This window comes from Sphaerodactylus townsendi, linkage group LG14, assembly GCF_021028975.2.
Source record: "Sphaerodactylus townsendi isolate TG3544 linkage group LG14, MPM_Stown_v2.3, whole genome shotgun sequence".
Lineage (NCBI taxonomy): Eukaryota > Metazoa > Chordata > Lepidosauria > Squamata > Sphaerodactylidae > Sphaerodactylus > Sphaerodactylus townsendi.
Genome location: NC_059438.1, coordinates 22,896,267 through 22,912,184, shown reverse-complemented (window position 1 = coordinate 22,912,184; position 15,918 = coordinate 22,896,267). Strand labels below are relative to the sequence as shown.

Genomic DNA, 15,918 nt, shown 5'->3' with positions numbered 1-15,918 from the left:
ATGGCAAACCAGGCTCCACACCAAAGGTATATGCCTTGATAACCCTGCTGGGTTTCCTACTGGGCTTGCCATGTCAGCCGTGACTGGGAAAGGGTGAAGGAGAGCAAAGCGCAGCAGAGTCCCCTTCCGCATGTGCAGAATAAAGCACTTTCAATCCACTTTCACAACTGTTTGCAAGTGGATTTTGCTATTCCGCACAGTGAAATCCAGTGGTGGGATCCAAAAATTTTAGTAACAGGTTCCCATGGTGGTGTGATTCAAACTGTGGTGTAGCGCCAATGGGGCTGGGTGGGGTGCGGTGGGGAAGCGGGGCCGAGTCGTGTCCGGAGGCGGGGCATTCCTGAAGCGGGGCACTGGCATGGGGCGCAACCAAAATGCGCTGGTCTCATGGGTGGGGAAGCCTTGAATGCATGGCGCGGGCTGCCACGCACGCCAATTCTCCTGCTAGGGTGCTTCCAGGAACCTGCGTGCTGCACTGCTGCTGGGAGGGGCGTAACTAAGGCAAAAATCCGCGTGGCCAAAGTCACCAATTAGAAAAACCCTCTGGGCACAGAATAGCTGAGTAACCTGCTCACCGAGACCTGTGAGAACCTGCTGGATCCCACCTCTGGTGAAATCCAGTTGCAAGGTGGATTGAAAGTGCATTATTCTGCATGTGCAGAAGGGGCCAGAGTTATCGCATTTAGGCCTGTCTGAGTGCAGCTCTCCTAAACCTCTTGAGTGGTCTTGGTTTTTCCTCAGTTCTCTGTCTCTGAAATGGGGATAAGAAGCACCTGGCACTGAGGTTTGTTGTAATAAAAGGATTTTGAAAAGAAACAGAAGAATTATAGTTGTTATGCATAATAATACTTTCTTTTTGGTGCTCCCATTTCAAGGCACCGCTGTTGACGAAAATACTCGGGAGAACTACCGTGTTGTGGTGGTTGCTGCATTAGCCTAGGGCCTGGGAGATCTGGGTTCGAATCTCCACTTTGCTGTGGAAGCTGGTTGGGCCAGCCACACACATGCAACCTAGCCTACATCACAAGGGGAACATTGTAAGCTACTGTGGGATTGATTGATTAAAACATGGTTCCAGGGCAACCAAAATCGAGTAGCTATTGAATTCTAAAGGGTTTTCGGAGAACTGACGAATACCCTGCGAGTGTGCTTAATGCCTATGAGGAGACGGCTCTAACAGCAGCATCTTAAACACTTCCCAAAAATATTTAGGCTCAAGTTGACTGTTTTGGGTTTTCTGGGTCATGAGGCCGTGGGCTGGTAGTTTTGCTCCTAGCGTTTTGCATGGCCGTGCAGCCCAGAAAACCCACACAGCCGGTTGGTTTCAGCCACGAAACCCTTCAACAATACTCTGGACTCAGCCTTGAACAAGTCTCTTCTGAATGTGTGTGTGTGTGTGTGTGTGTGACATTCTTGTACACTTGGGACGGCTCATTCACAAGTGACGTTGTCATCCTGGTGGCTTTGTGTTGATGTGTTTGGGGCTGTGTAGGGATGGGTGGAGGAAGGGGAAAGTGAGGATGGGGTATGAGTCTGGAATTGTGTGCATCGAGGAATGCTGCTGTAAAGTTCGTTGTGCGTGCACAATGACAATAAAATGCTTATGCTTATGTTATGCATGTCTGAACCAGTGGTAAGAGTGGAAGAAAAGGGCAATATCGCCAAGAGCGAGGGAGAATTTTGAGCTTGCTTTCCCAGTGGACTAGATCAGGGATCTGCAGCCTGTGGCTCTCCAGCTGTTCATGGACTACAATTTCCATCAGCCAATTGGCCATGCTGGCAGGGGCTGATGGAATTTGTAGTCCATGAACATCTGGAGAGCCGCAGGTTGCAGACCCCTGGGTTCATGTAGTCCATGAACATCTGGAGAGCCGCAGGTTGCAGACCCCATGAATATGCTAGCTCTCTGCTCTTGTGGAGGCTGTGTCGTCACCCTTCTTTCGGGCCATGGTAGTGGCGTCGGCTTCTGGCTCCGTCTGGTTGGCTCCATGGCTTTCACAATGTCTGTGGATCTGGAGATGGAGGGGAGGGCGCTCCCGTGACTTTTCCTGGTGCAGTCGGAGGAGCCGGTCCTCTCCGAAGCCGGGCCTGAGCCGTGAATGGAGCTGATTGTTCGGCAGGCCTGAGCGAGCCAAGCGGGAGAGCCGGGGTTTTCTCTCACAGTGTGTGGCTTCGGTGCCGTCCTGGCTCCAGTGACATCGGCCTGCGGAGGTGTTTGGCCTTTTCCCAGGCCTTCGCCCCCTTCTCACTGGCTCTGTGTGCGAGGAGGCTGTATTTCCGCGCAGGCCTCCACTAGCCTTTGAAATGGGGAGGAGGAGTAGCCGGCAGCCCTCTAGAGGAGTCGCAGAACTGCAGGCGTGTGAAGCAGGCACCTGGGGACAGGAGTTTTGCTGCCGAGATCACAGGGATGTGCCGCCCAGCCAGCAGGGTGTGATTTAAGAGTGAGCTGGAAAAACCAGCAGGTTATCACGAAGGAGGGGGGAGCTCGGACAGGGTCGTGGTGGGTAGAATGGCAGGCTAGGATCCAATGCGACTCTAATTCGAATCCCTATTTCTGTCATGGAAGCTCACGGGTTAATCTTGGACCCATCACAAATAGCCTGGCCTATCTCACAGGGTTGTTGTGAGAGAATGGAGGAGTGTCCTAAAACCCAGTTGGAGTCCCAACTGGGGAGAGTAGTGGAATATAAACATCCCTGCTGACTGGGATATTAGATCTCAGGGATCTCTAGTCCTGCTTGTATCTGACTCAGGGTATTTTGATTTTTGAAACCTTGTGGGCCTCAGCATTTGGCTGGTCCCACATCTGGACTCTGGCTGCAGAACCGCAAGACTACTGTCCTGAAACTGTTTCTCCCATGTATTTCCTTTCCTCTCCCTGTTATCTTCTCCTCATTCCAGGGCAGGCCAGGACTTGGTAGTCTGTGACATCAGAGCAGCAAAGCCAATCACAGTGAGAGTGGCCTTTGTTGTGTCTGATGCTGAAACCCAGGTCAGGTTTAGGGCTTTGTCATTATTATGTATTTGTATAGCATATACTAGTTTAGGCATAAGAACAAACCAGCTGGATCAGATAGGAAGTCCATCTAGTCCAAGCTCTCTACTACTACATGGTAAGCCCTGGAATTACCTTTAGAACTCCACTTACAGGATGCTTGAAAGCAATGGCAAGCTGTTGCTCCCGAGCACCTGAACTGTCAAAACATTTACAATCTCAAGATCCCGGGGTGATTCCTAACGGTTTGCTGCTCCCTCACTTCCTGTAATGGCCTTTAAACATGAAGGCGTTTTTCGATTCCTCATTGGAAAGAGAGAGGAGAAGAAGAAGGAGACTCAAAGGGGCTTACAATCTCCTTTTCCCTCCCCCCCACAACAGGTGGGTGGGGTTGAGAGAGCTCCAAAGAACTGTGACTAGCCCAAGGTCGCCCAGCTGGCATGTGTTGGAGTGCACAAGCTAATTGGGTTCACCAGATAAGTAAGCCTCCACAGCTCAAGTGGCAGAGCGGGGAATCAAACCCAGTTCTCCAGATTAGAGTACACCTGCTCTTAACTACAACACCATGCTGGCTCTCTGCATATGTTCAAATGTCCTCTTTTCATCATTGCTGTCTGTTCTGCCATGTTAAGCCATGCTTAGCTCCGTGGAAGTTGAAAAGCAGACTCTATGCTGAGAATTCTTCCCACTTTGAATCTCTTCATATTCTTCTTCCCTTCAGAAAACGTGTCCCTTTGCAGCAGATCTGTTAATGCTCAGTGGTGTGTCTTATCTGCATGCTTTTTAAGCACTTAATGGCATGTGCAGGTAATGGTGCGGCGCATTCCTCGTAAGTAACTGCGCCGTTTCATCTTTCTTCCTTTGAACTGGAGTTGCCTGCAGCTCCCGTTCTAACCCGCCTCTCCTTTGCCCCGGCTGCTGGCGTGTTTCTCGAGGTTAATGCGGCAAGGGGCAGTCAATGCAGGCAGCTTGTCAAAGAAAGCGACCCTGGAAAACTCCTCGTGTGCCAGAGAGGAGCCGAAGATAACAGATGAGCAGATACACTCCGGCTGAAGCTCCAGTAGCGACAAGATTAAAGGGGCGTGTAATTAAGATCAGATTCTTTATTGGAATAAAAAAATGAAAAGCAGCCGGAGAGGCAGCAATTTTGCACGGAGGGACTGTGCAACTTTGCTTAGCAAACCGCCAACCTTCGTAAACACCTGTCTTGGAATTCCAAGAAGAAGAGGAGGAGGAGGAGGAGTTTGGATTTATAGCCCCCCTTTCTCTCCTGTAAGGAGACTCAAGGTGGCTTACAAGCACCTTTCCCTTCCTCTCCCCACAACAGGCACCTTGTGAGGCAGGTGGGGCTGAGAGAGTTCAGAGAGAACTGTGACTAGCCCAAGGTCACCCACCAGGAATGTAGGAGTGCGGAAACACATCTGGTTCACCAGGTAATCCTCTGCCACTCAGATGGAGGAGTGAGGAATCCAAACACAGTTCTCCAGATTAGAATCCACCTGTTCTTAACCACTGCAGAAGGTTGGTTCTCCAAAGGGGGAGACAGGCACTTGTGAAGAATTTGGAAGAGACAAATGGTTGGCTGCAAAAAAACAACAACAAAGCTCTCTTTCCCAATTCCTTGGGCAAAATTACAGCCTCCCTGGTTGCTCTTCAGTATTGCTGAAATTGCGTGAGAAAATTTTTGCAGAGGATTCCTGCTAATCCCCTCCTCATTCTGTAAAGGTTAGAGGCCAAGGTGAACCAGGGAGAGATATGTCAGAAGGAAGGAAGGAGGGAGGGAGGGAGGGAGGGAGGAAGGAGGAAGGAAAGAGGGAAGGAGGAAGGAAGGAGGGAAGGAGGAAGGAAGGAAGGCGGAAGGAAGGAAGGAGGAAGGAAGGAGGGAAGGAGGAAGGAGGGAGAGAAGGAAGGAAGGAGGAAGGAAGGAATGAGGAAGGAATGAGGAAGGAAGGAAGGAAGGAGGAAGGAAGGAAGGAAGGAAGAAGGGAAGAAGGAAGGAGGGAAGGAAGGAAGGAAGGAGGAAGGAAGGAAGGAAGGAACCAACCCACCCTTTTGGGGGCCAACTGTTTCCCTGTTCTTCTCTTTCTCCTTCCTGCAGTTTCAGACTAGGAGGGGGGAATCACCTCCCTTTTCCCCACCCAGGGCAAAAATAACAACCACTCTGGTGCCAGAGTGGCAGGCAGGTGGGTTACTAGAAATGTTGTTGGACTTGGCTTCCAGCCCATACAATCTGGCAGGTGTCTTTCCGGGGGAAAAAAGTCCCATGGTGTTTAGTGGGGTTTCCTCCCAGGCAGGGGTGGTTTCCCAGTCCTGGAAAACCCAGGGCAGCCCAGTGTCACTGGATCTTGGAAGCTAAGCAGGGTGGACTTTGGTTCGTTCTTGGGTGGGGGATCTCCAGGGAAGTCTGGGATTCCTGCGCAGTGCCAGGCCGTGGCAAACCACCGTGAACCTCTCTTGCTTGAGGCTTGGGACCTGCACGAAGTCGCCATAAGTCGGCTGTAAAACTTGACAGGAGGCTTTGCCAGTGATAATTCGGTTGTTAGCCTAAAATCACCACAGTGCTCCAGCATCATCCATTTTGCTTGACTCAGTGTGTCATCCATGCTAGAACCTGCTGAGGGAGGAAGAGGAGCTGGAACTACTGGGCCCTTGGTGGTGGCAACGCGTCAGGTAGGGAGCTCAGGTGTGTTTCCTCTGTCTGGTCCTCCTCCTGACTTCTTTTCATGCTCACTTGTCTTTTGGGGGTGTGTGGTTCTGCTCGGCTGGTTGTGGACCTCAGCAGATGCACAGCTTTGTAGCCAGGCCTGGATCGGTAGGAGGTTAAGAGCTCGTGTATCTAATCTGGAGGAACCGGGTTTGATTCCCCACTCTGCCCACCTGAGCTGTGGAGGCTTATCTGGGGAATTCAGATTAGCCTAGTGCACTCCCACACATGCCAGCTGGGTGACCTCGGGCTAGTCACAGTTCTTCTGAGCTCTCTCAGCCCCACCCACCTCACAGGGTGTTTGTTGTGAGGGGTGAAGGGCAAGGAGATTGTAAGCCCCTTTGAGTCTCCTGCAGGAGAGAAAGGGGGGATATAAATCCAAACTCCTCCTCCTCCCCCTCCTCCTCCTCCTCCTCTTCTTCTTCTTCTTTTCTTCTTCTTCTTTTCTTCTTCTTTTCTTCTTTTTTCTTCTTCTTCTTCTTCTTCTTTTCTTCTTCTTTTCTTCTTCTTTTCTTCTTTTCTTCTTCTTCTTCTTCTTCTTCTTCTTCTTCTTCTTCTTCTTCTTCTTCTTCTTCTTCTTCTTCTTCTTCTTCTTCTTCTTCTTCTTCTTCTTCTTCTTCTTCTTCTTCTTCCTCCTCCTCCTCCTCCTCCTCCTCCTCCTCCTCCTCCTCCTCCTCCAAGCCTTCTTGCCCTGGCCTCTGCCAAGCCAGATTTAACAGCCGGTGGATTCTCTCCTCTTGTGTCTTTGATGTTGAAGCCTTTGCTTTGGATCGATTTAACCCTGTACATGCTGCAAACAGGGAAGATAATATACCCCGTCTTTTTCATGGAAAGACAGCAAATTATCTCTAGAGGTGTTTCTGCAGAATTCTCATTATCCCGTCCGTAATCACTCCTGGCCACCTGGCTGTGACAGAATGGACGTCCAGTCTTTGGGTCAGTGCCTTGAAAACAGACTTGCCCCTGTGAATAGAGCAGTTGGCTTTCTTTTCTCAGTGCCCCTGTCTCACCTGGCGATGAAATGGGGTGAAGGAAATTAAGGTGAAGTCCCTGAATCCAGCTGTTGGTCTGGGCTCAGTGATGGCCCATTTTCTCAGGCGAGCAAAAGTCCTGCCAGGCCATTGACCCTTGATAACACCCTATCTTGGACCTGTAATCTAGTTTCATACTCTCACGAGTGGCTCTGCAAACGGTCATCTCTATGCATCCTGCCACAGCAAAGCTAAAGAAATCCCGGAAAGAAAACCTTCCTTTGAATGCACCCATGTGCAGATGCTCATATGTGTACCTATATAGAGAGCCAGCGTGGTGTAGTGGTTAAGAGCAGGTGCACTTTAATCTGGAGAACCGGGTTTGATTCCCCGCTCTGCCACTTGAGCTGTGGAGGCTTACTTATCTGGTGAACCCGATCAGCTTGTGCACTCCAACACATGCCAGTTGGGTGACCTTGGGCTAGTCACAGTTCTTTGGAGCTTTCTCAGCCCCACCCACCTCACAGGGTGTTTATTGGGGAAGGAAAGGGAAAGGAGTGTCTAAGCCCCTTTGAGTCTCCTTACAGGAAAGAAAGGTGTGGGGGATATAAATCCAACTCTTCTTCTTATACTCACTGATGGGCAGCCATTGTTCATTTCTCACAGAAGGAAAACCAAAAGAGAGATTGTGGCTTGGCAAACCAGTCAAGCTAAATCCAACACTTTCATTTCTGAATTCATCCAACCTATGCTGTTTTGTGTGTGTTTTGTTCTCCAAATGATTATGGTAATAGTTTGAGGAGTAGATGCCAGGTGGATATTTTGTTTGCGCTTGACAATTGTACGTCCGCAGCTGATCTCATGCACAGCTTATCTACCTCCAGGTTAGACTAACAACTTCAGCTCTGCTGCAGGGCAACTACACTTGCGCCCTGGTTGAGAGAAATTGAAACTGGTCCAAAGTACAGCAGCCTAGTCTGCTCTAGGAGGATGCCTTTTGAGACCATATTTTTTGCCTGTATGTTGCGTAGCCTGCATTTGGCTCCCAGTTGAGTTCAGAGTCATCTTCAAGGTGAAGTGAATTGCCTAGCAACACAAAAGGCTTCACAGTAAAAGCTTAGGACCTTAACATTTGTTCTCTCAGGACCGTCTTACCCTACATGTCCCAAGCTCGGTCTCTGCGTTAAGCAGAGGCCAATTTGCTGGGTGTCCTAGGCCCCTCTATGATGTGGCCTCCACTAGGTGGGAGACACTTTATGGCCCTGGCCTCTGCCTAAATGGGGCCTCCCTCCATCTGTCTAGAATGTTCTGTGGGACCTTGGGCAGTTCACGCAGAACCTGTAAGAACTGAGCTAATCTGCCGAACTTTTTTAGAGAGATTAAGCTACTGAGAGTGCCCCTGATTACCTCCTCTCCTCCCCTTGTTCTCTGTTTTCTTGTTTGTGTTTAGGGGGGAGGACCTTTTAAGGTTCCCAGGGGGGGGGTGGAACAGTTCTCGGATGCTGACTGTATCATTGTTATTGGTTTTAATAGGGAGACAGGGCTAGTATTATATTTGTACTGGTTTTTAACTTTTCCCTGTCTGCATATATTTATTTGTACACTGCCCTGAGCCCTCCAGAGGAGGGCAGTATAAAAATCTAATAATAAATAAATAAATAAATCTAAGCTCAGGGTGCAAGTCCACTTCGGCCTCTTTGCAACTTCAAGAGCTGGTGCTTCAGGAAGGGCGTCCAGATGCCTTTCAACCTGGGCAAGTTACCTGTCCCAGGGCAAGTTACCTGTCCCTTAAAAATCTCGCCTCCCGCCCTGCATAATGCAAGAGTCTTAAACCATGAAATTATGGGATTTGGGACTCTATGACAGGTTATCTTGGTGTGGGAGTGGGAACAGCTCTGAACAAACACATTGAGGGGATACAGCTAGGCTCAAGGTGATGGGGGAGGTAGCAGAAACCACCTTCCTTACAGAGTAAAGCCACACAGCAGTCTATGCAGGGCAAATATATATGGGGGGGGGTGCTCCCTTGGAGGAGGGGGAGAAAGGTCTTTGCAGGAAGGAAGATAGCGCCCCCTGGAGGTAGTATGGGCACTGATCTGAGGCCCCTTCCGCACATGCAGAGTAACACACTTTCAATCCACTTTCAATGCACTTTGCAGCTGGATTTTACTGTAGCAGCAAAATCCACTTCCAAACAATTGTGAAAAAGAAATTGAAAGTGCATTATTCTGCATGCGCGGAAGGGGCCTGAGGCTCTGTTTGCTCTGCTAAGAGAAAGAGGGAGCCGACTCTCCCGTCCCTCCCCTTTTTCATAAACAAGGCTGCACCTGCTTAATTACTTTGGGAGATTACAGGCCTTTTTGTCAGGGCAGGAGATTAGATTAGAGGGAGATGATGCTGGCACCCGGGACCCCCTCCCTATTTTCCTACTGCCATGAAGAATTAAAGCCAAATACATGGTCTCCGGGTGTTGAGAAGAAATCAAGGGATGGAACTGGCGGAGGAGCGCTCATCAGCTTCTAGTTGGTGGGAGAGGAAAAGCTGAATTCACGAGCAACCCAAGGTGATTTGCTTCCTGATTGGCTATGCTGGACGTACCCAGAGCCGAGGCGTTTCTTTGTTTGCTTCATATGTTCCCTTCCTTTCACCCCAACGGGGACCCAGAGCTGTTTACATCTTTGCCCTTGCCTCCACTGTATCTTCATAACACCCCTGCAAGGTAGGTTTGGCTGCAAATGTGTGGCTGACACAAGGACACCTAGGAAGCATTCTAGGCAGGGTCAGGATTTGAAGCTGGGTTGAAGAAGAGGAGAGAATCATGAAAGCTACTTGGAGTCCCTGTTTGGGAGAAAGTCAGGGAATAAATGAAATAAGTAATTTTGACTATGGTGTTGTAGGGTTATCTGGGTTGTATGGCCGTGTTCCAGTAGCGTTTTCTCCTGAAGTTTCGCCTGACCACAGATGCGGGTGAAACTTCAGGAGAGAATGCTACTAGAACACGGCCATACAACCCAGAAGACTCACAACACCCTAGTGATTCCAGCCGTGAGAGCCTTCAACAATACAATTTTGACTATCCTTGTCTGCACTTCCCCACAGTTACATGGCCCCTTTTGCAGACACAGCAACTAGAACCGTACACATTTGAATCCCTGCTCTGAGCTGTAATCTCACAACAGTCTTGCAGAGTAGGCCAGTATGGTGATCTTCACTGTGCTGAGGGACTGTTTGCTTGCCTATGTCGATCTGATGAGTTCTGGGCTGAGTCGAGATTCGAGTCGGGAACTTTCCAGCAGCTCATTCGTTTAAACTGCCCGCCGCGTTGCCACCTTTCACGATCCGAGCAGCTGCCCTTGAAGGAAAAGAGTATCTCCTCTCTCTGCTTTTGTTCATCTCAGGCAAAGACCTTTGCTTCAGTCTGAGGGGGGAGGATGCAGCTTCCCCCCCCCCGTCGCATCTGATGCGCTCAATAATGCATGAGCATGTGTTCCCCACCCTGGCCCCAGGTGCAATCTTGCATTAGACTCCTCACCACGCAGATGGTGTGTGTTTAATCTGTGGATTAGTGGAGTCCCTCGTCTTAAGTCTGGCTTTGGAAGGCATGCGGCAGCCGAGAACAAATGCTTTAATCCGCCGCCACTGTGTGCCAGGGATGAAGCCGGGCTTTAGCCGAAAGTCCCTTATTACCTGCGCTGGCATGTGGGGTGGCAGTCCACTGCTCTTGGCGGAGCTTCACAAACCACTGGTGCCCGACTGTTGGGTTGGGTGTGACCCCTGTGGTAACATCTGCCTCGGGTGGCCACTGTGGGCCCGCTGATTCTCTCCAGCCAGCCTGGCGCTCCGCCACTCGGCTCTTCTCGTTGGCCTGTGGCTTGTAAGAACTTCTGCCAGCTCTCCGCCGAGCTTCCTCCTTATCTGTGTTTTTCGGCTCTCGGTCGTAGCAGATAAGTGTCCTGAAAAGGCCGGTCCGCGGAGGCTGCTGTTTGCCGCAGCGTTTTTGGCCCGTGTTGTGTTTGTTTTGGTTTTTTTGAATGGAGAAGATGCGCTTTGTGAAAATCCTGCTTGTGCCTTTGTGGATGAATGGCTTGCACCATGAAGGAAGGGAAAGGCGTCGGTGAGAAGAGACGGGCTTGCCTTAAAGAGGCTGAGTTGGACTGCTGGTCTATCAAAGTTGGTTTTGAAGAAGAAGAGTTTGGATTTATATCCCCCTTTTCTCTCCTGTTAGGAGACTCACGGTGGCTTACAAGCTCTTTTCCCTCCCCCCCCCCCAACAAACACCCTGTGAGGTGGGTGGGGCTGAGAGAGCTCCAAAGAACTGTGACTAGCCCTAGTCACCTAGCTGGCACGTGTTGGAGTGCACAAGCTAATCTGGTTCACCAGATAAGCCTCCACAGCTCAAGTGGCAGAGTGGGGAATCAAACCCGGTTCTCCAGATTAGAGTGCACCTGGTCTTAACCACTACACCACGCTGCCTGCAATCAGACTGGCAGCGGCTCTCCAGGGCCTCAGGTGGAGGTCTGTCCCGTCACCCCCGGCCTGGGCCATTTTAACAGGAGATGTCAGGGATTGAACCTGAGACCACTAACCTGCCAACCAGATGCTCCCCCGCTGAGTCCCGGCCCCTCTCCAGGGCACTGGCTCCGTTCTTGGTGATGCTACGTTTAGGTGCCTGGCTGCCCATTTGAGTTTCATTTCAAGGAATCTCGGTAGCCAGGATTAGCCACAGCAATTGGCATGAGTGGCCAATGGCTTGTAGGGGCTTGGATAAACGTGCCTTCTACTGGGTCAGGACTTTGCACCCTCGTGCTCAGTATAGCCTGCTCTGATTATGTTAGGTTTCGGACCTTGAAGCAATAAACGGACTCTGTATTGTTGATCCGCAGCGTTTACTGATCGGCGTTGAAGCACCCAGCTTGGCAAATCCAGTTCTGGGAAACCTGGCTTTTGCTACCTGTTTTATTCCAATGTTAACCCCCCCACTCCCTTTTCCCCAAGGAATGTGAGAAAGAGTTAGTTTGGAGCAGAAGCACCCCAAGGTTGGCGATAGACAGAGATAAAGCCACCTGGCATCCCACCCTCACAGGACAACGGAAACAACCCTGTTTCCCATGAGACTAAAGTGTCAGGGGAAAGCCTAGTTATCTACACGGCATGTGAAGCCATAAATCAAAGATCAAGGAAAGAATGTCCCAGAATAGCAGCGATAACATATTTACAGGCTGGTTACATCTATCTTGTAGCGAGGTAGTTACATATATCTTGCAGCAGTTATGTTGGGTTATGAATGCATCTCAATCACTAGATGCAGCCCCCCCGACAGATTGGCGACAGGCAGCCTTCCAGCATCTCTGGGCAGCGTCTTTTCCCAGGCCAGCTTTCTCAAACCCTTTCAGCCGGAGATGCTGAGGCTCGAGCCCTGGATCTTGAGCCTGCTGAGCTGCGGCTCTCCTGCCGAGCCCTTACTGTCTTGTGAGAAAAAAGATGAATTTCTGGGGAGGTGAAAATTCCCCCACAATAACAACCCTGTTGCGTTGGCTGGACGCTGCATGGGGTGGCGATGGGTCGTTTAACCACTGCCCTTCCTGCAAGAGGGCTGAAAAGAGCCCGCCATCTCTCTTGGTAGCGTGCCAGCGTTCCCCCCCCCCCCGCCCCCTGGCAACGCCTGGGGTATCTGAAGCCTTGGCAGCAAGAATCCCCCGCAGTTCTAAATCCCTGCGTGGTGCTTTGCCGTTCCGCCTTTCAGGAGTCCCAATTAATCAGTATTAATTTAATCCAGTGTGACTTGGCAGGGTAGCTCTCCCACCTACTTGGGGGGGCCCACATTATCAGGAGCTGATGAGTCCGTTGTTACGCATACCCGAGCGCTAATGAATTTCCTGTCGGTCCAATTTGCTGAGTGGATGTCTTCTCTTCTCAGAGAGCTGCAAATCCCTCGCCTTTCTCCTCTCCGCTGCCGGCTCTTGCACGGAGAGGCAGGATTACTTGAAGGGGGGGGGGGGCGCCGGCGAAATTGCGCATAGATAAAGGGCACACGCACGCATGCTTTGCAGCAGGGGGTGTCCAACTCTGGCGCCCCAGATGTTCATGGACTACGATTCCCATCAGCCCCTGCCAGCATGGCCAAGTTGGCTGATAGGAATCATAATCCATGAACTTTTGGGGTGCCAGAGTTGGACACACCCCCTTGCCTTACAGTGTCACAGGGGATGCTGAAGTTAGGGTGGCCAACTCTGGCTTGAGAAGTTCCTGAAGGTTTGGGGAGGGTCGAGGGTGGAGTTTGGGAAGAAAGGGAGCTTAGCAGAGAGTTAATTCTATGGCAGCCACCCTTCAAATTCTATGGCAGCCATTTCCTCCAGTAAACTGATCTTTGTAGTCTAAAGGTTCCTCTGTATTTCCAGGAGATCTTTAGGCCGCACCTGGAATTTGGTAGCCCTGGGTGGGGGGGCAGCTCATGGTTTTTGTGTGGGTCCTTCGGAGGCTCATCCAGGTTCTTCATTTTGCTCCGTGGCTGGAATGAAACCTTGGAATGAAACCAGGCAGGCTTGAAGTTGCAAAGAGCCCGCGCCCAACTTGTGCCATAGCGCGGTGGCATCTCTTGGCTCGCTATGCCAGTTTTGCAGGGGATTATATTTCAGCGCTGGGGGAGGAGAGAGGGCGATGCTTGAGTGGCGGGGCCAGTCAGTGAGCCCCGGAGACTGGAAGGGATTTTCCAAGATTAAAATCCCCCTTGGCGGAAGGGCTGGGTGTGGCATTTCTCACCTCTGAGCTTGAATGGCATTTTGCCACTCCTGTTCAAAGCTGGAAGGGTGGCAGAGGAGGCAGGAGTCTGCAAGAGTGTGCCTCTTGATTTTCATCCCTGTTTTGGCAAACCAGTAGCTTCTCATCCGTGGCTTTCTGCCTCCCAACAGGGAGAGAGTGATACTAGCCTACCTTTCAGGACTGTTTTGAAGATTATTGCGATGTGCTGTGAATCCTTGAGATTGTGCGGCAGAAATGCCAAGTCGGGAGAAGGGCTGAGCCTCTAGAGATATGTTGGCTGTGTAGAGTGTTGGTGCCATTCAGTATCCCGTCATCCCTGGGCACATTAGGATAGATTTAACATTGGTGTGTGGATCCCGTGGAATCTCTTTTCCCCCTGCTACTGTCTCACGTTGGGACATCTTGTGGTAAAAGCTGCCGAGAGTCAGGCGCTCTGGGGATAGCTGCAGTTTTCACGTGGACGGCATCGTTGGCTGAGTCCAATCTTAAACAAAGCCTGTGTTTTATTTGCTTATTTTAGCCCCACCTATGAACGGCCGGTGTGCCTTAGAGATAACTAACAGCTCACAAACACATATACCCCCAGGAAGCAGCCTTATATTGACTCAGACCATCTGCCAATCAAGTCTCTATTGTCAACTCAGGCAGGCAGCCACTCTCTAGGGTCACAGCCAGAGGTCTGTAACACCTCCCTGCAGTTGTTCAGCCGAAGGTGTTTCTCAGTGCCATTGTGCTGCAGAGAACAACAATCATCTGAACGAGATCTCTCAGTGTGTGTATGTGTAAAGTGCTGCAAAGGGCTTTCAAGGCACAGCAGAAGCAGAGGTGGTTTGCCATTGCCTTCCTCTGCAGCGTCTTCCTTGGTGGTCTCTCTTCCAAATACTGACAAGAACCAGGGGGCATTCATTGAAAATGCTGGGGGGAAGAATTAGGACTAATAAAAGGAAACACTTCTTCACGCAACGTGTGATTGGTGTTTGGAATATGCTGCCACAGGAGGTGGTGATGGCCACTCACCTGGATAGCTTTAAAAAGGGCTTGGACAGATTTATAGAGGAGAAGTCGATCTATGGCTACCGATCCTCCTTGATCTCAGATTGCAAATGCCTTAGCAGACCAGGTGCTCGGGAACAGCAGCAGCAGAAGGCCATTGCTCTCACATCCTGCATGTGAGCTCCCAAAGGCACCTGGTAAGCCACTGCGAGTAGCAGAGTGCTGGACTAGATGGACTCTGGTCTGATCCAGCTGGCTTGTTCTTATGTTCTTAAAATGGTTCTTTGCATGATGTTCAGACCCTGCAAGCTCTGAGTACAGCCTGCAGGGGGCGGTGCAGGGCTTTCAGAACTCAGGAGCCAAATGAGAGGGGAAGAAAAGCAACTTGTTTATATACCATCTCATATGGGAACAGGGCAAAGAGAGGAACTGCAGGCTGGCACTTCAGCGAGGAAGGAGAGACCCAGCTGTCCTTTGCACACTTCCTACATATGCTGGGTTTCAAAGCTGTAGGGGATGCCAACCTCCTGGTGGAGCCTGGGGATCCCCTGGAATTACAGCTGATCTCCGGACGACAGAGGTCAGTTCCACCAGAGGTTTTGGACACTGGACTTCAAGATAATATATCCCCCTGCTCTGCCCAAAATCTCCATCAAGTTCCCAACTCAAGATGTGAGGACTCTAGTTAATAGTTCAGAAAGGCTGGTGTAAGATAAAAGAGCCAGCGTGGTACAGTGGTTAAGAACAGGTGGATTCTAATCTGGAGAACCGGGTTTGACTCCTCCACCTGAGTGTCAGGGGCTTATCTGGTGAACCAGATGTGTTTCCCCACTCCTTTACATGAAGCCTACTGGGTGACCTTGGGATAATCACAGCTCTCTCAGAACTCTCTCAGCCCCACTTCTCTCACAAGGTGGGGAGAGGAAGGGAAAGGAGTTTGTAAGCCACCTACAGTCTCCTTACAGGAGAGAAAGGTGGGGTATAAATCCAAACTCTTCTCTTCTTCTGGTGTATTGTAGGAGGCTTTCATGGCCAAAAGCAACTGGCTGTTGTGAGTTTTCCAGGTTGCATGGCCGCCGTCTGGTTGTTTGTGCTCCTAATGTTTCGCCCGCATCTGTGGTTGGCATCATCAGAGATATGTCCCTTCTTGCCATGACACACTTCTGTAGATGCCAGCCCGTAAATGCAGGTGAAACGTCGGGAGCAAAAACGACCAGACCGCGGCCACACAGCCCAGAAAATCCACAACAGCCAGTGACTCGGTGGTGTTCTTTTCACAACTGCCCATCCCACACACCTTGAGCTGCTATTCAAGGGACAGGGGAATGCTCTCCAGGTCTGTTGGCAACCTGGTCTACTGAACTGTTAGCTGCTGATGTCAAGTGGAAAGAAATCAGCTACCCAGATAGTTTAGAAGAGGGGTCAGCAACCTTTAACACCCAAAGAGCCATTTGGACCCGTTTTCCACAGCCCCAAAGATCTACAGACCTGCCTCC

At 50.6% G+C, this 15,918-nt stretch overlaps 1 protein-coding gene across 1 annotated transcript in view; it reads left to right on the top strand.

Annotated features, from left to right (window-relative positions):
* The window catches only part of LOC125443295, a 114,598-nt gene that overhangs the window by 69,051 nt on the left and 29,629 nt on the right, over positions 1 to 15,918 (top strand). The gene's annotated exons all lie outside the window — the stretch shown is intronic.